This window comes from Hemiscyllium ocellatum, chromosome 44 (genome assembly GCF_020745735.1).
Source record: "Hemiscyllium ocellatum isolate sHemOce1 chromosome 44, sHemOce1.pat.X.cur, whole genome shotgun sequence".
Taxonomy (NCBI): domain Eukaryota; kingdom Metazoa; phylum Chordata; class Chondrichthyes; order Orectolobiformes; family Hemiscylliidae; genus Hemiscyllium; species Hemiscyllium ocellatum.
The window spans coordinates 18188864-18212931 of NC_083444.1; the positions used below are offsets into that span (position 1 = coordinate 18188864).

The window sequence follows — 24068 nt, forward strand, 5'->3', positions numbered from 1 at the left end:
CTCGTAAAATTGCTGTTTCTCTATGTCCAGCTGTTACTGTGAATTGTTTGGGAAAGTGTGAATCGTTGAATCAAATTCAAGAAAGAGCACCTCTCCAGCATGCGCCTCGTTCCAATTGCTGTCACCTTTTCACCAGCTGTCTGGGGAACGCAGAGAGGAGCTCCAAAAACAACCCGCTTGAACGGCAGCTTGTCTCTCAATGCTGTGTCCTTCGAAGAAAACACATCCGTGGTTCAGGAGAGAGCAAAAGCAGGCACCAGTGACGAGCTTAAGACTCCACCTCGGCATCGGATCATTCTGCGCTCGCCGTTCTGGCAGAAATGTGACGAGATCTGACTCAAAGGTGCGAAAAGGGCGGCTCTTACAATTGGCCCGTAGGCAGATTTCACTCGCACGTCCCAATTTAAACAAGGGACGGGACGAAACGAGTCGAGGTTCCGCCGAGATTCGAACTCGGATCGCTGGATTCAAAGTCCAGAGTGCTAACCGTTACACCACGGAACCAGCAGGCGCCTGCTTGGCCAGCCTTTAGGCCAGGCCTGAGCTGTCCTGCATTCACACTTGCAGCAACGCTCTCAGAATCTGGTCTCTTGCTGCTGCGCCCGTGGCAGGGAATACTTGGGTGGTACAGGGTAGAGCAAAAGTAGCTCGCGCGCTTGACGCCGGGGAGTGTCGCAAACCAGCCCACATCCATCATGGTGCAAGAATTTGCGAAACCGGCAGTTTTGTCAAAGACGTCGCTCACGCTGCCAGCGAAAAGGCTCCACCGAGATTTGAACTCGATCGCTGGATTCAGAGTCCAGAGTGCTCACCATTACACCATGGAACCCCTAGATGGCAGCGCCGCCGAATCACTGCTCAAGGATGTTTGCCTCCTTCGTCAGCGTGGAAACAGCAACGACAAGGATCACACGACGGCAACTGTGGATCTGCTGATCCAGCAGCTCGTGCACTCGGTCTTGCTCAAGTGCAACCACGCTGTCACGGCCTGCTGCCCTGTAAGGCCCGTGTGCCCGCGCCTCCGAAATCCACTTTGCCGAAGTTTTCGGAAGCAGCTCGGGCCGTGCCAGATCTGCCAACCTGTCCACGAAACCTAGTTTCTCAGCGGGAGCGGGCTGCTGTTGGCCATGAGCAACTCTGAGCCGGGCTACTGCTCGCTAATCTCTCTCACTGGCAAACTTTCAAGCTGCTGGACAATCGCCTTTCCGGCATTTCACTTTGGCTTCCGCTTTCGCACCTCACAGTTTACCTTCCTGCTCAGTACAGCTGTCGGACAAGTCGCGCATCTGCACTACAGCTGCCTATTCGAACAGCGCCGCTGCTGTTTTGTCTCCCTGATCGGCGGCCATGGCTGTGACGGCGCTGCGCTGAGCAATGCTTTTAAGCAAAGTGAGATCTCAGACGGATCGTGTTCAAGAGCACGTGTCCCTGGCTCTCCGGGAGTCTGTATTGTATGCACTGTTTTTTATGTCGCTGGACTGTCTGTGTGTGCAAATGTCGTTGTTACCGTTTTGTAGTGATTGAAACTGGGATTTGAGGTTCCTGATTTCCCTGAAAACTGGTTGAATGGTAAGGCTTGGGCCTGGCTTTGCTGCTCCTCTCCCTCGTAAAATTGCTGTTTCTCTATGTCCAGCTGTTACTGTGAATTGTTTGGGAAAGTGTGAATCGTTGAATCAAATTCAAGAAAAGAGCACCTCTCCAGCATGCGCCTCGTTCCAATTGCTGTCACCTTTTCACCAGCTGTCTGGGGAACGCAGAGAGGAGCTCCAAAAACAACACCGCTTGACGGCAGCTTGTCTCTCAATGCTGTGTCCTTCGAAGAAAACACATCCGTGGTTCAGGAGAGAGCAAAAGCAGGCACCAGTGACGAGCTTAAGACTCCACCTCGGCATCGGATCATTCTGCGCTCGCCGTTCTGGCAGAAATGTGACGAGATCTGACTCAAAGGTGCGAAAAGGGCGGCTCTTACAATTGGCCCGTAGGCAGATTTCACTCGCACGTCCCAATTTAAACAAGGGACGGGACGAAACGAGTCGAGGTTCCGCCGAGATTCGAACTCGGATCGCTGGATTCAAAGTCCAGAGTGCTAACCGTTACACCACGGAACCAGCAGGGCGGCCTGCTTTAGGCCAGGCCTGAGCTGTCCTGCATTCACACTTGCAGCAACGCTCTCAGAATCTGGTCTCTTGCTGCTGCCGCCAGTGCAGGGAATACTTGGGTGGTACAGGGTAGAGCAAAAGTAGCTCGCGCGCTTGACGCCGGGGAGTGTCGCAAACCAGCCCACATCCATCATGGGTGCAAGAATTTGCGAAACCGGCAGTTTTGTCAAAGACATCGCTCACGCTGCCAGCGAAAAGGCTCCACCGAATTTGAACTCGATCGCTGGATTCAGAGTCCAGAGTGCTCACCATTACACCATGGAACCCCTAGATGGCAGCGCCGCCGAATCACTGCTCAAGGATGTTTGCCTCCTTCGTCAAGCGTGGAAACAGCAACGACAGGATCACGACGGCAACTGTGGATCTGCTGATCCAGCAGCTCGTGCACTCGGTCTTGCTCAAGTGCAACCACGCTGTCACGGCCTGCTGCCCTGTAAGGCCGGTGGCCCGCGCCTCCGAAATCCACTTTGCCGAAGTTTTCGGAAGCAGCTCGGGCCGTGCCAGATCTGCCAACCTGTCCACGAAACCTAGTTTCTCAGCGGGAGCGGGGCTGCTGTTGGCCATGAGCAACTCTGAGCCGGGCTACTGCTCGCTAATCTCTCTCACTGGCAAACTTTCAAGCTGCTGGACAATCGCCTTTCCGGCATTTCACTTTGGCTTCCGCTTTCGCACCTCACAGTTTACCTTCCTGCTCAGTACAGCTGTCGGACAAGTCGCGCATCTGCACTACAGCTGCCTATTCGAACAGCGCCGCTGCTGTTTGTCTCCCTGATCGGCGGCCATGGCTGTGACGGCGCTGCGCTGAGCAATGCTTTTAAGCAAAGTGAGATCTCAGACGGATCGTGTTCAAGAGCACGTGTCCCTGGCTCTCCGGGAGTCTGTATTGTATGCACTGTTTTTTATGTCGCTGGACTGTCTTGTGTGTGCAAATGTCGTTGTTACCGTTTTGTAGTGATTGAAACTGGGATTTGAGGTTCCTGATTTCCCTGAAAACTGGTTGAATGGTAAGGCTTGGGGCCTGGCTTTGCTGCTCCTCTCCCTCGTAAAATTGCTGTTTCTCTATGTCCAGCTGTTACTGTGAATTGTTTGGGAAAGTGTGAATCGTTGAATCAAATTCAAGAAAAGAGCACCTCTCCAGCATGCGCCTCGTTCCAATTGCTGTCACCTTTTCACCAGCTGTCTGGGGAACGCAGAGAGGAGCTCCAAAAACAACACCGCTTGACGGCAGCTTGTCTCTCAATGCTGTGTCCTTCGAAGAAAACACATCCGTGGTTCAGGAGAGAGCAAAAGCAGGCACCAGTGACGAGCTTAAGACTCCACCTCGGCATCGGGATCATTCTGCGCTCGCCGTTCTGGCAGAAATGTGACGAGATCTGACTCAAGGTGCGAAAAGGGCGGCTCTTACAATTGGCCCGTAGGCAGATTTCACTCGCACGTCCCAATTTAAACAAGGGACGGGACGAAACGAGTCGAGGTTCCGCCGAGATTCGAACTCGGATCGCTGGATTCAAAGTCCAGAGTGCTAACCGTTACACCACGGAACCAGCAGGGCGGCCTGCTTTAGGCCAGGCCTGAGCTGTCCTGCATTCACACTTGCAGCAACGCTCTCAGAATCTGGTCTCTTGCTGCTGCGCCCGTGGCAGGGATACTTGGGTGGTACAGGGTAGAGCAAAAGTAGCTCGCGCGCTTGACGCCGGGAGTGTCGCAAACCAGCCCACATCCATCATGGGTGCAAGAATTTGCGAAACCGGCAGTTTTGTCAAAGACGATCGCTCACGCTGCCAGCGAAAAGGCTCCACCGAGATTTGAACTCGGATCGCTGGATTCAGAGTCCAGAGTGCTCACCATTACACCATGGAACCCCTAGATGGCAGCGCCGCCGAATCACTGCTCAAGGATGTTTGCCTCCTTCGTCAAGCGTGGAAACAGCAACGACAAGGATCACGACGGCAACTGTGGATCTGCTGATCCAGCAGCTCGTGCACTCGGTCTTGCTCAAGTGCAACCACGCTGTCACGGCCTGCTGCCCTGTAAGGCCGGTGGCCCGCGCCTCCGAAATCCACTTTGCCGAAGTTTTCGGAAGCAGCTCGGGCCGTGCCAGATCTGCCAACCTGTCCACGAAACCTAGTTTCTCAGCGGGAGCGGGGCTGCTGTTGGCCATGAGCAACTCTGAGCCGGGCTACTGCTCGCTAATCTCTCTCACTGGCAAACTTTCAAGCTGCTGGACAATCGCCTTTCCGGCATTTCACTTTGGCTTCCGCTTTCGCACCTCACAGTTTACCTTCCTGCTCAGTACAGCTGTCGGACAAGTCGCGCATCTGCACTACAGCTGCCTATTCGAACAGCGCCGCTGCTGTTTGTCTCCCTGATCGGCGGCCATGGCTGTGACGGCGCTGCGCTGAGCAATGCTTTTAAGCAAAGTGAGATCTCAGACGGATCGTGTTCAAGAGCACGTGTCCCTGGCTCTCCGGGAGTCTGTATTGTATGCACTGTTTTTTATGTCGCTGGACTGTCTTGTGTGTGCAAATGTCGTTGTTACCGTTTTGTAGTGATTGAAACTGGGATTTGAGGTTCCTGATTTCCCTGAAAACTGGTTGAATGGTAAGGCTTGGGGCCTGGCTTTGCTGCTCCTCTCCCTCGTAAAATTGCTGTTTCTCTATGTCCAGCTGTTACTGTGAATTGTTTGGGAAAGTGTGAATCGTTGAATCAAATTCAAGAAAAGAGCACCTCTCCAGCATGCGCCTCGTTCCAATTGCTGTCACCTTTTCACCAGCTGTCTGGGAACGCAGAGAGGAGCTCCAAAAACAACACCGCTTGACGGCAGCTTGTCTCTCAATGCTGTGTCCTTCGAAGAAAACACATCCGTGGTTCAGGAGAGAGCAAAAGCAGGCACCAGTGACGAGCTTAAGACTCCACCTCGGCATCGGGATCATTCTGCGCTCGCCGTTCTGGCAGAAATGTGACGAGATCTGACTCAAAGGTGCGAAAAGGGCGGCTCTTACAATTGGCCCGTAGGCAGATTTCACTCGCACGTCCCAATTTAAACAAGGGACGGGACGAAACGAGTCGAGGTTCCGCCGAGATTCGAACTCGGATCGCTGGATTCAAAGTCCAGAGTGCTAACCGTTACACCACGGAACCAGCAGGGCGGCCTGCTTTAGGCCAGGCCTGAGCTGTCCTGCATTCACACTTGCAGCAACGCTCTCAGAATCTGGTCTCTTGCTGCTGCGCCCGTGGCAGGGAATACTTGGGTGGTACAGGGTAGAGCAAAAGTAGCTCGCGCGCTTGACGCCGGGGAGTGTCGCAAACCAGCCCACATCCATCATGGGTGCAAGAATTTGCGAAACCGGCAGTTTTGTCAAAGACGATCGCTCACGCTGCCAGCGAAAAGGCTCCACCGAGATTTGAACTCGGATCGCTGGATTCAGAGTCCAGAGTGCTCACCATTACACCATGGAACCCCTAGATGGCAGCGCCGCCGAATCACTGCTCAAGGATGTTTGCCTCCTTCGTCAAGCGTGGAAACAGCAACGACAAGGATCACGACGGCAACTGTGGATCTGCTGATCCAGCAGCTCGTGCACTCGGTCTTGCTCAAGTGCAACCACGCTGTCACGGCCTGCTGCCCTGTAAGGCCGGTGGCCCGCGCCTCCGAAATCCACTTTGCCGAAGTTTTCGGAAGCAGCTCGGGCCGTGCCAGATCTGCCAACCTGTCCACGAAACCTAGTTTCTCAGCGGGAGCGGGGCTGCTGTTGGCCATGAGCAACTCTGAGCCGGGCTACTGCTCGCTAATCTCTCTCACTGGCAAACTTTCAAGCTGCTGGACAATCGCCTTTCCGGCATTTCACTTTGGCTTCCGCTTTCGCACCTCACAGTTTACCTTCCTGCTCAGTACAGCTGTCGGACAAGTCGCGCATCTGCACTACAGCTGCCTATTCGAACAGCGCCGCTGCTGTTTGTCTCCCTGATCGGCGGCCATGGCTGTGACGGCGCTGCGCTGAGCAATGCTTTTAAGCAAAGTGAGATCTCAGACGGATCGTGTTCAAGAGCACGTGTCCCTGGCTCTCCGGGAGTCTGTATTGTATGCACTGTTTTTTATGTCGCTGGACTGTCTTGTGTGTGCAAATGTCGTTGTTACCGTTTTGTAGTGATTGAAACTGGGATTTGAGGTTCCTGATTTCCCTGAAAACTGGTTGAATGGTAAGGCTTGGGGCCTGGCTTTGCTGCTCCTCTCCCTCGTAAAATTGCTGTTTCTCTATGTCCAGCTGTTACTGTGAATTGTTTGGGAAAGTGTGAATCGTTGAATCAAATTCAAGAAAAGAGCACCTCTCCAGCATGCGCCTCGTTCCAATTGCTGTCACCTTTTCACCAGCTGTCTGGGGAACGCAGAGAGGAGCTCCAAAAAACAACACCGCTTGACGGCAGCTTGTCTCTCAATGCTGTGTCCTTCGAAGAAAACACATCCGTGGTTCAGGAGAGAGCAAAAGCAGGCACCAGTGACGAGCTTAAGACTCCACCTCGGCATCGGGATCATTCTGCGCTCGCCGTTCTGGCAGAAATGTGACGAGATCTGACTCAAAGGTGCGAAAAGGGCGGCTCTTACAATTGGCCCGTAGGCAGATTTCACTCGCCCGTCCCAATTTAAACAAGGGACGGGACGAAACGAGTCGAGGTTCCGCCGAGATTCGAACTCGGATCGCTGGATTCAAAGTCCAGAGTGCTAACCGTTACACCACGGAACCAGCAGGGCGGCCTGCTTTAGGCCAGGCCTGAGCTGTCCTGCATTCACACTTGCAGCAACGCTCTCAGAATCTGGTCTCTTGCTGCTGCGCCCGTGGCAGGGAATACTTGGGTGGTACAGGGTAGAGCAAAAGTAGCTCGCGCGCTTGACGCCGGGGAGTGTCGCAAACCAGCCCACATCCATCATGGGTGCAAGAATTTGCGAAACCGGCAGTTTTGTCAAAGACGATCGCTCACGCTGCCAGCGAAAAGGCTCCACCGAGATTTGAACTCGGATCGCTGGATTCAGAGTCCAGAGTGCTCACCATTACACCATGGAACCCCTAGATGGCAGCGCCGCCGAATCACTGCTCAAGGATGTTTGCCTCCTTCGTCAAGCGTGGAAACAGCAACGACAAGGATCACGACGGCAACTGTGGATCTGCTGATCCAGCAGCTCGTGCACTCGGTCTTGCTCAAGTGCAACCACGCTGTCACGGCCTGCTGCCCTGTAAGGCCGGTGGCCCGCGCCTCCGAAATCCACTTTGCCGAAGTTTTCGGAAGCAGCTCGGGCCGTGCCAGATCTGCCAACCTGTCCACGAAACCTAGTTTCTCAGCGGGAGCGGGGCTGCTGTTGGCCATGAGCAACTCTGAGCCGGGCTACTGCTCGCTAATCTCTCTCACTGGCAAACTTTCAAGCTGCTGGACAATCGCCTTCCGGCATTTCACTTTGGCTTCCGCTTTCGCACCTCACAGTTTACCTTCCTGCTCAGTACAGCTGTCGGACAAGTCGCGCATCTGCACTACAGCTGCCTATTCGAACAGCGCCGCTGCTGTTTGTCTCCCTGATCGGCGGCCATGGCTGTGACGGCGCTGCGCTGAGCAATGCTTTTAAGCAAAGTGAGATCTCAGACGGATCGTGTTCAAGAGCACGTGTCCCTGGCTCTCCGGGAGTCTGTATTGTATGCACTGTTTTTTATGTCGCTGGACTGTCTTGTGTGTGCAAATGTCGTTGTTACCGTTTTGTAGTGATTGAAACTGGGATTTGAGGTTCCTGATTTCCCTGAAAACTGGTTGAATGGTAAGGCTTGGGGCCTGGCTTTGCTGCTCCTCTCCCTCGTAAAATTGCTGTTTCTCTATGTCCAGCTGTTACTGTGAATTGTTTGGGAAAGTGTGAATCGTTGAATCAAATTCAAGAAAAGAGCACCTCTCCAGCATGCGCCTCGTTCCAATTGCTGTCACCTTTTCACCAGCTGTCTGGGGAACGCAGAGAGGAGCTCCAAAAAACAACACCGCTTGACGGCAGCTTGTCTCTCAATGCTGTGTCCTTCGAAGAAAACACATCCGTGGTTCAGGAGAGAGCAAAAGCAGGCACCAGTGACGAGCTTAAGACTCCACCTCGGCATCGGGATCATTCTGCGCTCGCCGTTCTGGCAGAAATGTGACGAGATCTGACTCAAAGGTGCGAAAAGGGCGGCTCTTACAATTGGCCCGTAGGCAGATTTCACTCGCACGTCCCAATTTAAACAAGGGACGGGACGAAACGAGTCGAGGTTCCGCCGAGATTCGAACTCGGATCGCTGGATTCAAAGTCCAGAGTGCTAACCGTTACACCACGGAACCAGCAGGGCGGCCTGCTTTAGGCCAGGCCTGAGCTGTCCTGCATTCACACTTGCAGCAACGCTCTCAGAATCTGGTCTCTTGCTGCTGCGCCCGTGGCAGGGAATACTTGGGTGGTACAGGGTAGAGCAAAAGTAGCTCGCGCGCTTGACGCCGGGGAGTGTCGCAAACCAGCCCACATCCATCATGGGTGCAAGAATTTGCGAAACCGGCAGTTTTGTCAAAGACGATCGCTCACGCTGCCAGCGAAAAGGCTCCACCGAGATTTGAACTCGGATCGCTGGATTCAGAGTCCAGAGTGCTCACCATTACACCATGGAACCCCTAGATGGCAGCGCCGCCGAATCACTGCTCAAGGATGTTTGCCTCCTTCGTCAAGCGTGGAAACAGCAACGACAAGGATCACGACGGCAACTGTGGATCTGCTGATCCAGCAGCTCGTGCACTCGGTCTTGCTCAAGTGCAACCACGCTGTCACGGCCTGCTGCCCTGTAAGGCCGGTGGCCCGCGCCTCCGAAATCCACTTTGCCGAAGTTTTCGGAAGCAGCTCGGGCCGTGCCAGATCTGCCAACCTGTCCACGAAACCTAGTTTCTCAGCGGGAGCGGGGCTGCTGTTGGCCATGAGCAACTCTGAGCCGGGCTACTGCTCGCTAATCTCTCTCACTGGCAAACTTTCAAGCTGCTGGACAATCGCCTTTCCGGCATTTCACTTTGGCTTCCGCTTTCGCACCTCACAGTTTACCTTCCTGCTCAGTACAGCTGTCGGACAAGTCGCGCATCTGCACTACAGCTGCCTATTCGAACAGCGCCGCTGCTGTTTGTCTCCCTGATCGGCGGCCATGGCTGTGACGGCGCTGCGCTGAGCAATGCTTTTAAGCAAAGTGAGATCTCAGACGGATCGTGTTCAAGAGCACGTGTCCCTGGCTCTCCGGGAGTCTGTATTGTATGCACTGTTTTTTATGTCGCTGGACTGTCTTGTGTGTGCAAATGTCGTTGTTACCGTTTTGTAGTGATTGAAACTGGGATTTGAGGTTCCTGATTTCCCTGAAAACTGGTTGAATGGTAAGGCTTGGGGCCTGGCTTTGCTGCTCCTCTCCCTCGTAAAATTGCTGTTTCTCTATGTCCAGCTGTTACTGTGAATTGTTTGGGAAAGTGTGAATCGTTGAATCAAATTCAAGAAAAGAGCACCTCTCCAGCATGCGCCTCGTTCCAATTGCTGTCACCTTTTCACCAGCTGTCTGGGGAACGCAGAGAGGAGCTCCAAAAACAACACCGCTTGACGGCAGCTTGTCTCTCAATGCTGTGTCCTTCGAAGAAAACACATCCGTGGTTCAGGAGAGAGCAAAAGCAGGCACCAGTGACGAGCTTAAGACTCCACCTCGGCATCGGGATCATTCTGCGCTCGCCGTTCTGGCAGAAATGTGACGAGATCTGACTCAAAGGTGCGAAAAGGGCGGCTCTTACAATTGGCCCGTAGGCAGATTTCACTCGCACGTCCCAATTTAAACAAGGGACGGGACGAAACGAGTCGAGGTTCCGCCGAGATTCGAACTCGGATCGCTGGATTCAAAGTCCAGAGTGCTAACCGTTACACCACGGAACCAGCAGGGCGGCCTGCTTTAGGCCAGGCCTGAGCTGTCCTGCATTCACACTTGCAGCAACGCTCTCAGAATCTGGTCTCTTGCTGCTGCGCCCGTGGCAGGGAATACTTGGGTGGTACAGGGTAGAGCAAAAGTAGCTCGCGCGCTTGACGCCGGGGAGTGTCGCAAACCAGCCCACATCCATCATGGGTGCAAGAATTTGCGAAACCGGCAGTTTTGTCAAAGACGATCGCTCACGCTGCCAGCGAAAAGGCTCCACCGAGATTTGAACTCGGATCGCTGGATTCAGAGTCCAGAGTGCTCACCATTACACCATGGAACCCCTAGATGGCAGCGCCGCCGAATCACTGCTCAAGGATGTTTGCCTCCTTCGTCAAGCGTGGAAACAGCAACGACAAGGATCACGACGGCAACTGTGGATCTGCTGATCCAGCAGCTCGTGCACTCGGTCTTGCTCAAGTGCAACCACGCTGTCACGGCCTGCTGCCCTGTAAGGCCGGTGGCCCGCGCCTCCGAAATCCACTTTGCCGAAGTTTTCGGAAGCAGCTCGGGCCGTGCCAGATCTGCCAACCTGTCCACGAAACCTAGTTTCTCAGCGGGAGCGGGGCTGCTGTTGGCCATGAGCAACTCTGAGCCGGGCTACTGCTCGCTAATCTCTCTCACTGGCAAACTTTCAAGCTGCTGGACAATCGCCTTTCCGGCATTTCACTTTGGCTTCCGCTTTCGCACCTCACAGTTTACCTTCCTGCTCAGTACAGCTGTCGGACAAGTCGCGCATCTGCACTACAGCTGCCTATTCGAACAGCGCCGCTGCTGTTTGTCTCCCTGATCGGCGGCCATGGCTGTGACGGCGCTGCGCTGAGCAATGCTTTTAAGCAAAGTGAGATCTCAGACGGATCGTGTTCAAGAGCACGTGTCCCTGGCTCTCCGGGAGTCTGTATTGTATGCACTGTTTTTTATGTCGCTGGACTGTCTTGTGTGTGCAAATGTCGTTGTTACCGTTTTGTAGTGATTGAAACTGGGATTTGAGGTTCCTGATTTCCCTGAAAACTGGTTGAATGGTAAGGCTTGGGGCCTGGCTTTGCTGCTCCTCTCCCTCGTAAAATTGCTGTTTCTCTATGTCCAGCTGTTACTGTGAATTGTTTGGGAAAGTGTGAATCGTTGAATCAAATTCAAGAAAAGAGCACCTCTCCAGCATGCGCCTCGTTCCAATTGCTGTCACCTTTTCACCAGCTGTCTGGGGAACGCAGAGAGGAGCTCCAAAAACAACACCGCTTGACGGCAGCTTGTCTCTCAATGCTGTGTCCTTCGAAGAAAACACATCCGTGGTTCAGGAGAGAGCAAAAGCAGGCACCAGTGACGAGCTTAAGACTCCACCTCGGCATCGGGATCATTCTGCGCTCGCCGTTCTGGCAGAAATGTGACGAGATCTGACTCAAAGGTGCGAAAAGGGCGGCTCTTACAATTGGCCCGTAGGCAGATTTCACTCGCACGTCCCAATTTAAACAAGGGACGGGACGAAACGAGTCGAGGTTCCGCCGAGATTCGAACTCGGATCGCTGGATTCAAAGTCCAGAGTGCTAACCGTTACACCACGGAACCAGCAGGGCGGCCTGCTTTAGGCCAGGCCTGAGCTGTCCTGCATTCACACTTGCAGCAACGCTCTCAGAATCTGGTCTCTTGCTGCTGCGCCCGTGGCAGGGAATACTTGGGTGGTACAGGGTAGAGCAAAAGTAGCTCGCGCGCTTGACGCCGGGGAGTGTCGCAAACCAGCCCACATCCATCATGGGTGCAAGAATTTGCGAAACCGGCAGTTTTGTCAAAGACGATCGCTCACGCTGCCAGCGAAAAGGCTCCACCGAGATTTGAACTCGGATCGCTGGATTCAGAGTCCAGAGTGCTCACCATTACACCATGGAACCCCTAGATGGCAGCGCCGCCGAATCACTGCTCAAGGATGTTTGCCTCCTTCGTCAAGCGTGGAAACAGCAACGACAAGGATCACGACGGCAACTGTGGATCTGCTGATCCAGCAGCTCGTGCACTCGGTCTTGCTCAAGTGCAACCACGCTGTCACGGCCTGCTGCCCTGTAAGGCCGGTGGCCCGCGCCTCCGAAATCCACTTTGCCGAAGTTTTCGGAAGCAGCTCGGGCCGTGCCAGATCTGCCAACCTGTCCACGAAACCTAGTTTCTCAGCGGGAGCGGGGCTGCTGTTGGCCATGAGCAACTCTGAGCCGGGCTACTGCTCGCTAATCTCTCTCACTGGCAAACTTTCAAGCTGCTGGACAATCGCCTTTCCGGCATTTCACTTTGGCTTCCGCTTTCGCACCTCACAGTTTACCTTCCTGCTCAGTACAGCTGTCGGACAAGTCGCGCATCTGCACTACAGCTGCCTATTCGAACAGCGCCGCTGCTGTTTGTCTCCCTGATCGGCGGCCATGGCTGTGACGGCGCTGCGCTGAGCAATGCTTTTAAGCAAAGTGAGATCTCAGACGGATCGTGTTCAAGAGCACGTGTCCCTGGCTCTCCGGGAGTCTGTATTGTATGCACTGTTTTTTATGTCGCTGGACTGTCTTGTGTGTGCAAATGTCGTTGTTACCGTTTTGTAGTGATTGAAACTGGATTTGAGGTTCCTGATTTCCCTGAAAACTGGTTGAATGGTAAGGCTTGGGGCCTGGCTTTGCTGCTCCTCTCCCTCGTAAAATTGCTGTTTCTCTATGTCCAGCTGTTACTGTGAATTGTTTGGGAAAGTGTGAATCGTTGAATCAAATTCAAGAAAGAGCACCTCTCCAGCATGCGCCTCGTTCCAATTGCTGTCACCTTTTCACCAGCTGTCTGGGGAACGCAGAGAGGAGCTCCAAAAACAACACCGCTTGACGGCAGCTTGTCTCTCAATGCTGTGTCCTTCGAAGAAAACACATCCGTGGTTCAGGAGAGAGCAAAAGCAGGCACCAGTGACGAGCTTAAGACTCCACCTCGGCATCGGGATCATTCTGCGCTCGCCGTTCTGGCAGAAATGTGACGAGATCTGACTCAAAGGTGCGAAAAGGGCGGCTCTTACAATTGGCCCGTAGGCAGATTTCACTCGCACGTCCCAATTTAAACAAGGGACGGGACGAAACGAGTCGAGGTTCCGCCGAGATTCGAACTCGGATCGCTGGATTCAAAGTCCAGAGTGCTAACCGTTACACCACGGAACCAGCAGGGCGGCCTGCTTTAGGCCAGGCCTGAGCTGTCCTGCATTCACACTTGCAGCAACGCTCTCAGAATCTGGTCTCTTGCTGCTGCGCCCGTGGCAGGGAATACTTGGGTGGTACAGGGTAGAGCAAAAGTAGCTCGCGCGCTTGACGCCGGGGAGTGTCGCAAACCAGCCCACATCCATCATGGGTGCAAGAATTTGCGAAACCGGCAGTTTTGTCAAAGACGATCGCTCACGCTGCCAGCGAAAAGGCTCCACCGAGATTTGAACTCGGATCGCTGGATTCAGAGTCCAGAGTGCTCACCATTACACCATGGAACCCCTAGATGGCAGCGCCGCCGAATCACTGCTCAAGGATGTTTGCCTCCTTCGTCAAGCGTGGAAACAGCAACGACAAGGATCACGACGGCAACTGTGGATCTGCTGATCCAGCAGCTCGTGCACTCGGTCTTGCTCAAGTGCAACCACGCTGTCACGGCCTGCTGCCCTGTAAGGCCGGTGGCCCGCGCCTCCGAAATCCACTTTGCCGAAGTTTTCGGAAGCAGCTCGGGCCGTGCCAGATCTGCCAACCTGTCCACGAAACCTAGTTTCTCAGCGGGAGCGGGGCTGCTGTTGGCCATGAGCAACTCTGAGCCGGGCTACTGCTCGCTAATCTCTCTCACTGGCAAACTTTCAAGCTGCTGGACAATCGCCTTTCCGGCATTTCACTTTGGCTTCCGCTTTCGCACCTCACAGTTTACCTTCCTGCTCAGTACAGCTGTCGGACAAGTCGCGCATCTGCACTACAGCTGCCTATTCGAACAGCGCCGCTGCTGTTTGTCTCCCTGATCGGCGGCCATGGCTGTGACGGCGCTGCGCTGAGCAATGCTTTTAAGCAAAGTGAGATCTCAGACGGATCGTGTTCAAGAGCACGTGTCCCTGGCTCTCCGGGAGTCTGTATTGTATGCACTGTTTTTTATGTCGCTGGACTGTCTTGTGTGTGCAAATGTCGTTGTTACCGTTTTGTAGTGATTGAAACTGGGATTTGAGGTTCCTGATTTCCCTGAAAACTGGTTGAATGGTAAGGCTTGGGGCCTGGCTTTGCTGCTCCTCTCCCTCGTAAAATTGCTGTTTCTCTATGTCCAGCTGTTACTGTGAATTGTTTGGGAAAGTGTGAATCGTTGAATCAAATTCAAGAAAAGAGCACCTCTCCAGCATGCGCCTCGTTCCAATTGCTGTCACCTTTTCACCAGCTGTCTGGGGAACGCAGAGAGGAGCTCCAAAAACAACACCGCTTGACGGCAGCTTGTCTCTCAATGCTGTGTCCTTCGAAGAAAACACATCCGTGGTTCAGGAGAGAGCAAAAGCAGGCACCAGTGACGAGCTTAAGACTCCACCTCGGCATCGGGATCATTCTGCGCTCGCCGTTCTGGCAGAAATGTGACGAGATCTGACTCAAAGGTGCGAAAAGGGCGGCTCTTACAATTGGCCCGTAGGCAGATTTCACTCGCACGTCCCAATTTAAACAAGGGACGGGACGAAACGAGTCGAGGTTCCGCCGAGATTCGAACTCGGATCGCTGGATTCAAAGTCCAGAGTGCTAACCGTTACACCACGGAACCAGCAGGGCGGCCTGCTTTAGGCCAGGCCTGAGCTGTCCTGCATTCACACTTGCAGCAACGCTCTCAGAATCTGGTCTCTTGCTGCTGCGCCCGTGGCAGGGAATACTTGGGTGGTACAGGGTAGAGCAAAAGTAGCTCGCGCGCTTGACGCCGGGGAGTGTCGCAAACCAGCCCACATCCATCATGGGTGCAAGAATTTGCGAAACCGGCAGTTTTGTCAAAGACGATCGCTCACGCTGCCAGCGAAAAGGCTCCACCGAGATTTGAACTCGGATCGCTGGATTCAGAGTCCAGAGTGCTCACCATTACACCATGGAACCCCTAGATGGCAGCGCCGCCGAATCACTGCTCAAGGATGTTTGCCTCCTTCGTCAAGCGTGGAAACAGCAACGACAAGGATCACGACGGCAACTGTGGATCTGCTGATCCAGCAGCTCGTGCACTCGGTCTTGCTCAAGTGCAACCACGCTGTCACGGCCTGCTGCCCTGTAAGGCCGGTGGCCCGCGCCTCCGAAATCCACTTTGCCGAAGTTTTCGGAAGCAGCTCGGGCCGTGCCAGATCTGCCAACCTGTCCACGAAACCTAGTTTCTCAGCGGGAGCGGGGCTGCTGTTGGCCATGAGCAACTCTGAGCCGGGCTACTGCTCGCTAATCTCTCTCACTGGCAAACTTTCAAGCTGCTGGACAATCGCCTTTCCGGCATTTCACTTTGGCTTCCGCTTTCGCACCTCACAGTTTACCTTCCTGCTCAGTACAGCTGTCGGACAAGTCGCGCATCTGCACTACAGCTGCCTATTCGAACAGCGCCGCTGCTGTTTGTCTCCCTGATCGGCGGCCATGGCTGTGACGGCGCTGCGCTGAGCAATGCTTTTAAGCAAAGTGAGATCTCAGACGGATCGTGTTCAAGAGCACGTGTCCCTGGCTCTCCGGGAGTCTGTATTGTATGCACTGTTTTTTATGTCGCTGGACTGTCTTGTGTGTGCAAATGTCGTTGTTACCGTTTTGTAGTGATTGAAACTGGGATTTGAGGTTCCTGATTTCCCTGAAAACTGGTTGAATGGTAAGGCTTGGGGCCTGGCTTTGCTGCTCCTCTCCCTCGTAAAATTGCTGTTTCTCTATGTCCAGCTGTTACTGTGAATTGTTTGGGAAAGTGTGAATCGTTGAATCAAATTCAAGAAAAGAGCACCTCTCCAGCATGCGCCTCGTTCCAATTGCTGTCACCTTTTCACCAGCTGTCTGGGGAACGCAGAGAGGAGCTCCAAAAACAACACCGCTTGACGGCAGCTTGTCTCTCAATGCTGTGTCCTTCGAAGAAAACACATCCGTGGTTCAGGAGAGAGCAAAAGCAGGCACCAGTGACGAGCTTAAGACTCCACCTCGGCATCGGGATCATTCTGCGCTCGCCGTTCTGGCAGAAATGTGACGAGATCTGACTCAAAGGTGCGAAAAGGGCGGCTCTTACAATTGGCCCGTAGGCAGATTTCACTCGCACGTCCCAATTTAAACAAGGGACGGGACGAAACGAGTCGAGGTTCCGCCGAGATTCGAACTCGGATCGCTGGATTCAAAGTCCAGAGTGCTAACCGTTACACCACGGAACCAGCAGGGCGGCCTGCTTTAGGCCAGGCCTGAGCTGTCCTGCATTCACACTTGCAGCAACGCTCTCAGAATCTGGTCTCTTGCTGCTGCGCCCGTGGCAGGGAATACTTGGGTGGTACAGGGTAGAGCAAAAGTAGCTCGCGCGCTTGACGCCGGGGAGTGTCGCAAACCAGCCCACATCCATCATGGGTGCAAGAATTTGCGAAACCGGCAGTTTTGTCAAAGACGATCGCTCACGCTGCCAGCGAAAAGGCTCCACCGAGATTTGAACTCGGATCGCTGGATTCAGAGTCCAGAGTGCTCACCATTACACCATGGAACCCCTAGATGGCAGCGCCGCCGAATCACTGCTCAAGGATGTTTGCCTCCTTCGTCAAGCGTGGAAACAGCAACGACAAGGATCACGACGGCAACTGTGGATCTGCTGATCCAGCAGCTCGTGCACTCGGTCTTGCTCAAGTGCAACCACGCTGTCACGGCCTGCTGCCCTGTAAGGCCGGTGGCCCGCGCCTCCGAAATCCACTTTGCCGAAGTTTTCGGAAGCAGCTCGGGCCGTGCCAGATCTGCCAACCTGTCCACGAAACCTAGTTTCTCAGCGGGAGCGGGGCTGCTGTTGGCCATGAGCAACTCTGAGCCGGGCTACTGCTCGCTAATCTCTCTCACTGGCAAACTTTCAAGCTGCTGGACAATCGCCTTTCCGGCATTTCACTTTGGCTTCCGCTTTCGCACCTCACAGTTTACCTTCCTGCTCAGTACAGCTGTCGGACAAGTCGCGCATCTGCACTACAGCTGCCTATTCGAACAGCGCCGCTGCTGTTTGTCTCCCTGATCGGCGGCCATGGCTGTGACGGCGCTGCGCTGAGCAATGCTTTTAAGCAAAGTGAGATCTCAGACGGATCGTGTTCAAGAGCACGTGTCCCTGGCTCTCCGGGAGTCTGTATTGTATGCACTGTTTTTTATGTCGCTGGACTGTCTTGTGTGTGCAAATGTCGTTGTTACCGTTTTGTAGTGATTGAAACTGGGATTTGAGGTTCCTGATTTCCCTGAAAACTGGTTGAATGGTAAGGCTTGGGGCCTGGCTTTGCTGCTCCTCTCCCTCGTAAAATTGCTGTTTCTCTATGTCCAGCTGTTACTGTGAATTGTTTGGGAAAGTGTGAATCGTTGAATCAAATTCAAGAAAAGAGCACCTCTCCAGCATGCGCCTCGTTCCAATTGCTGTCACCTTTTCACCAGCTGTCTGGGGAACGCAGAGAGGAGCTCCAAAAACAACACCGCTTGACGGCAGCTTGTCTCTCAATGCTGTGTCCTTCGAAGAAAACACATCCGTGGTTCAGGAGAGAGCAAAAGCAGGCACCAGTGACGAGCTTAAGACTCCACCTCGGCATCGGGATCATTCTGCGCTCGCCGTTCTGGCAGAAATGTGACGAGATCTGACTCAAAGGTGCGAAAAGGGCGGCTCTTACAATTGGCCCGTAGGCAGATTTCACTCGCACGTCCCAATTTAAACAAGGGACGGGACGAAACGAGTCGAGGTTCCGCCGAGATTCGAACTCGGATCGCTGGATTCAAAGTCCAGAGTGCTAACCGTTACACCACGGAACCAGCAGGGCGGCCTGCTTTAGGCCAGGCCTGAGCTGTCCTGCATTCACACTTGCAGCAACGCTCTCAGAATCTGGTCTCTTGCTGCTGCGCCCGTGGCAGGGAATACTTGGGTGGTACAGGGTAGAGCAAAAGTAGCTCGCGCGCTTGACGCCGGGGAGTGTCGCAAACCAGCCCACATCCATCATGGGTGCAAGAATTTGCGAAACCGGCAGTTTTGTCAAAGACGATCGCTCACGCTGCCAGCGAAAAGGCTCCACCGAGATTTGAACTCGGATCGCTGGATTCAGAGTCCAGAGTGCTCACCATTACACCATGGAACCCCTAGATGGCAGCGCCGCCGAATCACTGCTCAAGGATGTTTGCCTCCTTCGTCAAGCGTGGAAACAGCAACGACAAGGATCACGACGGCAACTGTGGATCTGCTGATCCAGCAGCTCGTGCACTCGGTCTTGCTCAAGTGCAACCACGCTGTCACGGCCTGCTGCCCTGTAAGGCCGGTGGCCCGCGCCTCCGAAATCCACTTTGCCGAAGTTTTCGGAAGCAGCTCGGGCCGTGCCAGATCTGCCAACCTGTCCACGAAACCTAGTTTCTCAGCGGGAGCGGGGCTGCTGTTGGCCATGAGCAACTCTGAGCCGGGCTACTGCTCGCTAATCTCTCTCACTGGCAAACTTTCAAGCTGCTGGACAATCGCCTTTCCGGCATTTCACTTTGGCTTCCGCTTTCGCACCTCACAGTTTACCTTCCTGCTCAGTACAGCTGTCGGACAAGTCGCGCATCTGCACTACAGCTGCCTAGTCGAACAGCGCCGCTGCTGTTTGTCTCCCTGATCGGCGGCCATGGCTGTGACGGCGCTGCGCTGAGCAATGCTTTTAAGCAAAGTGAGATCTCAGACGGATCGTGTTCAAGAGCACGTGTCCCTGGCTCTCCGGGAGTCTGTATTGTATGCACTGTTTTTTATGTCGCTGGACTGTCTTGTGTGTGCAAATGTCGTTGTTACCGTTTTGTAGTGATTGAAACTGGGATTTGAGGTTCCTGATTTCCCTGAAAACTGGTTGAATGGTAAGGCTTGGGGCCTGGCTTTGCTGCTCCTCTCCCTCGTAAAATTGCTGTTTCTCTATGTCCAGCTGTTACTGTGAATTGTTTGGGAAAGTGTGAATCGTTGAATCAAATTCAAGAAAAGAGCACCTCTCCAGCATGCGCCTCGTTCCAATTGCTGTCACCTTTTCACCAGCTGTCTGGGGAACGCAGAGAGGAGCTCCAAAAACAACACCGCTTGACGGCAGCTTGTCTCTCAATGCTGTGTCCTTCGAAGAAAACACATCCGTGGTTCAGGAGAGAGCAAAAGCAGGCACCAGTGACGAGCTTAAGACTCCACCTCGGCATCGGGATCATTCTGCGCTCGCCGTTCTGGCAGAAATGTGACGAGATCTGACTCAAAGGTGCGAAAAGGGCGGCTCTTACAATTGGCCCGTAGGCAGATTTCACTCGCACGTCCCAATTTAAACAAGGGACGGGACGAAACGAGTCGAGGTTCCGCCGAGATTCGAACTCGGATCGCTGGATTCAAAGTCCAGAGTGCTAACCGTTACACCACGGAACCAGCAGGGCGGCCTGCTTTAGGCCAGGCCTGAGCTGTCCTGCATTCACACTTGCAGCAACGCTCTCAGAATCTGGTCTCTTGCTGCTGCGCCCGTGGCAGGGAATACTTGGGTGGTACAGGGTAGAGCAAAAGTAGCTCGCGCGCTTGACGCCGGGGAGTGTCGCAAACCAGCCCACATCCATCATGGGTGCAAGAATTTGCGAAACCGGCAGTTTTGTCAAAGACGATCGCTCACGCTGCCAGCGAAAAGGCTCCACCGAGATTTGAACTCGGATCGCTGGATTCAGAGTCCAGAGTGCTCACCATTACACCATGGAACCCCTAGATGGCAGCGCCGCCGAATCACTGCTCAAGGATGTTTGCCTCCTTCGTCAAGCGTGGAAACAGCAACGACAAGGATCACGACGGCAACTGTGGATCTGCTGATCCAGCAGCTCGTGCACTCGGTCTTGCTCAAGTGCAACCACGCTGTCACGGCCTGCTGCCCTGTAAGGCCGGTGGCCCGCGCCTCCGAAATCCACTTTGCCGAAGTTTTCGGAAGCAGCTCGGGCCGTGCCAGATCTGCCAACCTGTCCACGAAACCTAGTTTCTCAGCGGGAGCGGGGCTGCTGTTGGCCATGAGCAACTCTGAGCCGGGCTACTGCTCGCTAATCTCTCTCACTGGCAAACTTTCAAGCTGCTGGACAATCGCCTTTCCGGCATTTCACTTTGGCTTCCGCTTTCGCACCTCACAGTTTACCTTCCTGCTCAGTACAGCTGTCGGACAAGTCGCGCATCTGCACTACAGCTGCCTATTCGAACAGCGCCGCTGCTGTTTGTCTCCCTGATCGGCGGCCATGGCTGTGACGGCGCTGCGCTGAGCAATGCTTTTAAGCAAAGTGAGATCTCAGACGGATCGTGTTCAAGAGCACGTGTCCCTGGCTCTCCGGGAGTCTGTATTGTATGCACTGTTTTTTATGTCGCTGGACTGTCTTGTGTGTGCAAATGTCGTTGTTACCGTTTTGTAGTGATTGAAACTGGGATTTGAGGTTCCTGATTTCCCTGAAAACTGGTTGAATGGTAAGGCTTGGGGCCTGGCTTTGCTGCTCCTCTCCCTCGTAAAATTGCTGTTTCTCTATGTCCAGCTGTTACTGTGAATTGTTTGGGAAAGTGTGAATCGTTGAATCAAATTCAAGAAAAGAGCACCTCTCCAGCATGCGCCTCGTTCCAATTGCTGTCACCTTTTCACCAGCTGTCTGGGGAACGCAGAGAGGAGCTCCAAAAACAACACCGCTTGACGGCAGCTTGTCTCTCAATGCTGTGTCCTTCGAAGAAAACACATCCGTGGTTCAGGAGAGAGCAAAAGCAGGCACCAGTGACGAGCTTAAGACTCCACCTCGGCATCGGGATCATTCTGCGCTCGCCGTTCTGGCAGAAATGTGACGAGATCTGACTCAAAGGTGCGAAAAGGGCGGCTCTTACAATTGGCCCGTAGGCAGATTTCACTCGCACGTCCCAATTTAAACAAGGGACGGGACGAAACGAGTCGAGGTTCCGCCGAGATTCGAACTCGGATCGCTGGATTCAAAGTCCAGAGTGCTAACCGTTACACCACGGAACCAGCAGGGCGGCCTGCTTTAGGCCAGGCCTGAGCTGTCCTGCATTCACACTTGCAGCAACGCTCTCAGAATCTGGTCTCTTGCTGCTGCGCCCGTGGCAGGGAATACTTGGGTGGTACAGGGTAGAGCAAAAGTAGCTCGCGCGCTTGACGCCGGGGAGTGTCGCAAACCAGCCCACATCCATCATGGGTGCAAGAATTTGCGAAACCGGCAGTTTTGTCAAAGACGATCGCTCACGCTGCCAGCGAAAAGGCTCCACCGAGATTTGAACTCGGATCGCTGGATTCAGAGTCCAGAGTGCTCACCATTACACCATGGAACCCCTAGATGGCAGCGCCGCCGAATCACTGCTCAAGGATGTTTGCCTCCTTCGTCAAGCGTGGAAACAGCAACGACAAGGATCACGACGGCAACTGTGGATCTGCTGATCCAGCAGCTCGTGCACTCGGTCTTGCTCAAGTGCAACCACGCTGTCACGGCCTGCTGCCCTGTAAGGCCGGTGGCCCGCGCCTCCGAAATCCACTTTGCCGAAGTTTTCGGAAGCAGCTCGGGCCGTGCCAGATCTGCCAACCTGTCCACGAAACCTAGTTTCTCAGCGGGAGCGGGGCTGCTGTTGGCCATGAGCAACTCTGAGCCGGGCTACTGCTCGCTAATCTCTCTCACTGGCAAACTTTCAAGCTGCTGGACAATCGCCTTTCCGGCATTTCACTTTGGCTTCCGCTTTCGCACCTCACAGTTTACCTTCCTGCTCAGTACAGCTGTCGGACAAGTCGCGCATCTGCACTACAGCTGCCTATTCGAACAGCGCCGCTGCTGTTTGTCTCCCTGATCGGCGGCCATGGCTGTGACGGCGCTGCGCTGAGCAATGCTTTTAAGCAAAGTGAGATCTCAGACGGATCGTGTTCAAGAGCACGTGTCCCTGGCTCTCCGGGAGTCTGTATTGTATGCACTGTTTTTTATGTCGCTGGACTGTCTTGTGTGTGCAAATGTCGTTGTTACCGTTTTGTAGTGATTGAAACTGGGATTTGAGGTTCCTGATTTCCCTGAAAACTGGTTGAATGGTAAGGTTGGGGGCCTGGCTTTGCTGCTCCTCTCCCTCGTAAAATTGCTGTTTCTCTATGTCCAGCTGTTACTGTGAATTGTTTGGGAAAGTGTGAATCGTTGAATCAAATTCAAGAAAAGAGCACCTCTCCAGCATGCGCCTCGTTCCAATTGCTGTCACCTTTTCACCAGCTGTCTGGGGAACGCAGAGAGGAGCTCCAAAAACAACACCGCTTGACGGCAGCTTGTCTCTCAATGCTGTGTCCTTCGAAGAAAACACATCCGTGGTTCAGGAGAGAGCAAAAGCAGGCACCAGTGACGAGCTTAAGACTCCACCTCGGCATCGGGATCATTCTGCGCTCGCCGTTCTGGCAGAAATGTGACGAGATCTGACTCAAAGGTGCGAAAAGGGCGGCTCTTACAATTGGCCCGTAGGCAGATTTCACTCGCACGTCCCAATTTAAACAAGGGCCGGCAGTTTCTTTCTTGTTGCTGAGTCCTTTGAAGAAACCACGTCCACCACTCAGGCTTGTGTGAAAGCAGTGAGCGCAAGGCACAGGCAGGTCGCACTTACAATGACTGATGAACATTTGCAAAGTGATTGTTTGCCCACTTCACTCCTGACCCTGGAACTTGTCAAATAGTCAGGTCGCTCAAATCTGATCTTCTGCTCTGCTAGCAAGGAGCTTCCTCTGTGATTTGATGTCAATCCATCACTGTTCCGGCATGGAGCCCCTGCTTTGTTGTCACTTCCCTTTCATAACTCAAAGAGTTTTTCCTTCCAAATCAAATGTGCAGACCGCAAGCACTGGTGGAGCTTACAAACTAGCCCTGTGGTCCTCATTTAATGGTACAGTCCATCTTTGTCTTACTTCTGCACTTCAGCGGTTTTAAAAACATGCCTTATGCTGTCTCTTTCGGCTTGTCGTTGTGTTTGTTCTGGTCTTGCAATGGAATGCTGAACTGCTTGGGAACTGCCTCATATTTTGCCTGATTTTATCTACAATGAGACCAAGTCCTCATCTGCGTTTGACTCTATCCTGCCATCGTCTTTGGTGCAGTCGTGAACTGTTAGTCAACTCAAAGCTTTTAAATAAAACTGATCTTTTAAATCTTTCCGTATTGTTCAAGAGCTGCCCCGCGCCATTTTCCTTCATTGTCATAGTTTTCTGACTTTCTCAAAAGACTGTTTCACATTTCATTGTGGTTCCTGAAAGCTGCTGAAAGTTTATCTCTTATAACTTCATCTCCCATCTCCCGAACTCTGTGTTGAACTTGGCAGTGTGTCACAGTTCCTGTCGGCTTTGCCTGTGCAATGATTTCAGCTCCATGCATGCAGTTGCGTTTGTCAGTCACCAGGGAGCAGGATTGTTCAATTTTGATCACTGCCTCAGAATCAGGATTGAGTCAGAACCAATTGTAGCCGTGTCTCAATCATTCTTCAGGAGCACTTTTTGACTTCTCCCCTTCCACTGCCTAACCTGTTGATGAAATGACCTGTCGCCTTTTTTCCCCACTACAACACTCGCTGGGAACTCTCTTGTCTGTGAAGTGTTCTGATTCTCAAGTCATGCAGTCACAAGGCTATCTCTAAAGGAATTATAAGTCCATACAAAATAATAGCAGGAGTAGGCTGCTTGGCCCCTCAAGCCTCAGCATTCAGTATGGTCATGGTTGGTGTGACACTTCTTATCTGCCCTCTCATCATCACCTTTGATCCCCCTACCGAT

The 24068-nt window shown here is 53.5% G+C and overlaps 27 non-coding genes across 27 annotated transcripts; all 27 read right to left on the reverse strand.

The window, feature by feature from the left end:
* Positions 1-432: 432 nt before the first annotated feature.
* trnaq-uug (transfer RNA glutamine (anticodon UUG)) lies at positions 433-504 on the reverse strand. Its single transcript has one exon. It is a non-coding gene; the product is annotated as a tRNA-Gln (tRNA).
* Positions 505-758: 254 nt separating this feature from the next.
* On the reverse strand, positions 759-829 carry trnaq-cug (transfer RNA glutamine (anticodon CUG)). The gene has a single exon. It is a non-coding gene; the product is annotated as a tRNA-Gln (tRNA).
* Positions 830-2036: 1207 nt separating this feature from the next.
* trnaq-uug (transfer RNA glutamine (anticodon UUG)) lies at positions 2037-2108 on the reverse strand. The gene has a single exon. It is a non-coding gene; the product is annotated as a tRNA-Gln (tRNA).
* Positions 2109-3631: 1523 nt separating this feature from the next.
* Positions 3632-3703, reverse strand: trnaq-uug (transfer RNA glutamine (anticodon UUG)). Its single transcript has one exon. It is a non-coding gene; the product is annotated as a tRNA-Gln (tRNA).
* A 246-nt stretch (positions 3704-3949) lies between these two features.
* trnaq-cug (transfer RNA glutamine (anticodon CUG)) lies at positions 3950-4021 on the reverse strand. Its single transcript has one exon. It is a non-coding gene; the product is annotated as a tRNA-Gln (tRNA).
* A 1207-nt stretch (positions 4022-5228) lies between these two features.
* Positions 5229-5300, reverse strand: trnaq-uug (transfer RNA glutamine (anticodon UUG)). The gene has a single exon. It is a non-coding gene; the product is annotated as a tRNA-Gln (tRNA).
* A 248-nt stretch (positions 5301-5548) lies between these two features.
* Positions 5549-5620, reverse strand: trnaq-cug (transfer RNA glutamine (anticodon CUG)). Its single transcript has one exon. It is a non-coding gene; the product is annotated as a tRNA-Gln (tRNA).
* A 1209-nt stretch (positions 5621-6829) lies between these two features.
* Positions 6830-6901, reverse strand: trnaq-uug (transfer RNA glutamine (anticodon UUG)). Its single transcript has one exon. It is a non-coding gene; the product is annotated as a tRNA-Gln (tRNA).
* Positions 6902-7149: 248 nt separating this feature from the next.
* Positions 7150-7221, reverse strand: trnaq-cug (transfer RNA glutamine (anticodon CUG)). Its single transcript has one exon. It is a non-coding gene; the product is annotated as a tRNA-Gln (tRNA).
* A 1208-nt stretch (positions 7222-8429) lies between these two features.
* On the reverse strand, positions 8430-8501 carry trnaq-uug (transfer RNA glutamine (anticodon UUG)). Its single transcript has one exon. It is a non-coding gene; the product is annotated as a tRNA-Gln (tRNA).
* A 248-nt stretch (positions 8502-8749) lies between these two features.
* trnaq-cug (transfer RNA glutamine (anticodon CUG)) lies at positions 8750-8821 on the reverse strand. The gene has a single exon. It is a non-coding gene; the product is annotated as a tRNA-Gln (tRNA).
* A 1208-nt stretch (positions 8822-10029) lies between these two features.
* On the reverse strand, positions 10030-10101 carry trnaq-uug (transfer RNA glutamine (anticodon UUG)). The gene has a single exon. It is a non-coding gene; the product is annotated as a tRNA-Gln (tRNA).
* Positions 10102-10349: 248 nt separating this feature from the next.
* Positions 10350-10421, reverse strand: trnaq-cug (transfer RNA glutamine (anticodon CUG)). Its single transcript has one exon. It is a non-coding gene; the product is annotated as a tRNA-Gln (tRNA).
* A 1208-nt stretch (positions 10422-11629) lies between these two features.
* Positions 11630-11701, reverse strand: trnaq-uug (transfer RNA glutamine (anticodon UUG)). Its single transcript has one exon. It is a non-coding gene; the product is annotated as a tRNA-Gln (tRNA).
* A 248-nt stretch (positions 11702-11949) lies between these two features.
* Positions 11950-12021, reverse strand: trnaq-cug (transfer RNA glutamine (anticodon CUG)). The gene has a single exon. It is a non-coding gene; the product is annotated as a tRNA-Gln (tRNA).
* Positions 12022-13227: 1206 nt separating this feature from the next.
* Positions 13228-13299, reverse strand: trnaq-uug (transfer RNA glutamine (anticodon UUG)). Its single transcript has one exon. It is a non-coding gene; the product is annotated as a tRNA-Gln (tRNA).
* A 248-nt stretch (positions 13300-13547) lies between these two features.
* On the reverse strand, positions 13548-13619 carry trnaq-cug (transfer RNA glutamine (anticodon CUG)). The gene has a single exon. It is a non-coding gene; the product is annotated as a tRNA-Gln (tRNA).
* A 1208-nt stretch (positions 13620-14827) lies between these two features.
* Positions 14828-14899, reverse strand: trnaq-uug (transfer RNA glutamine (anticodon UUG)). Its single transcript has one exon. It is a non-coding gene; the product is annotated as a tRNA-Gln (tRNA).
* A 248-nt stretch (positions 14900-15147) lies between these two features.
* Positions 15148-15219, reverse strand: trnaq-cug (transfer RNA glutamine (anticodon CUG)). The gene has a single exon. It is a non-coding gene; the product is annotated as a tRNA-Gln (tRNA).
* A 1208-nt stretch (positions 15220-16427) lies between these two features.
* Positions 16428-16499, reverse strand: trnaq-uug (transfer RNA glutamine (anticodon UUG)). Its single transcript has one exon. It is a non-coding gene; the product is annotated as a tRNA-Gln (tRNA).
* A 248-nt stretch (positions 16500-16747) lies between these two features.
* trnaq-cug (transfer RNA glutamine (anticodon CUG)) lies at positions 16748-16819 on the reverse strand. The gene has a single exon. It is a non-coding gene; the product is annotated as a tRNA-Gln (tRNA).
* Positions 16820-18027: 1208 nt separating this feature from the next.
* Positions 18028-18099, reverse strand: trnaq-uug (transfer RNA glutamine (anticodon UUG)). Its single transcript has one exon. It is a non-coding gene; the product is annotated as a tRNA-Gln (tRNA).
* A 248-nt stretch (positions 18100-18347) lies between these two features.
* On the reverse strand, positions 18348-18419 carry trnaq-cug (transfer RNA glutamine (anticodon CUG)). Its single transcript has one exon. It is a non-coding gene; the product is annotated as a tRNA-Gln (tRNA).
* A 1208-nt stretch (positions 18420-19627) lies between these two features.
* trnaq-uug (transfer RNA glutamine (anticodon UUG)) lies at positions 19628-19699 on the reverse strand. Its single transcript has one exon. It is a non-coding gene; the product is annotated as a tRNA-Gln (tRNA).
* A 248-nt stretch (positions 19700-19947) lies between these two features.
* Positions 19948-20019, reverse strand: trnaq-cug (transfer RNA glutamine (anticodon CUG)). The gene has a single exon. It is a non-coding gene; the product is annotated as a tRNA-Gln (tRNA).
* Positions 20020-21227: 1208 nt separating this feature from the next.
* On the reverse strand, positions 21228-21299 carry trnaq-uug (transfer RNA glutamine (anticodon UUG)). Its single transcript has one exon. It is a non-coding gene; the product is annotated as a tRNA-Gln (tRNA).
* A 248-nt stretch (positions 21300-21547) lies between these two features.
* Positions 21548-21619, reverse strand: trnaq-cug (transfer RNA glutamine (anticodon CUG)). The gene has a single exon. It is a non-coding gene; the product is annotated as a tRNA-Gln (tRNA).
* Between the last annotated feature and the right edge of the window lie 2449 nt (positions 21620-24068).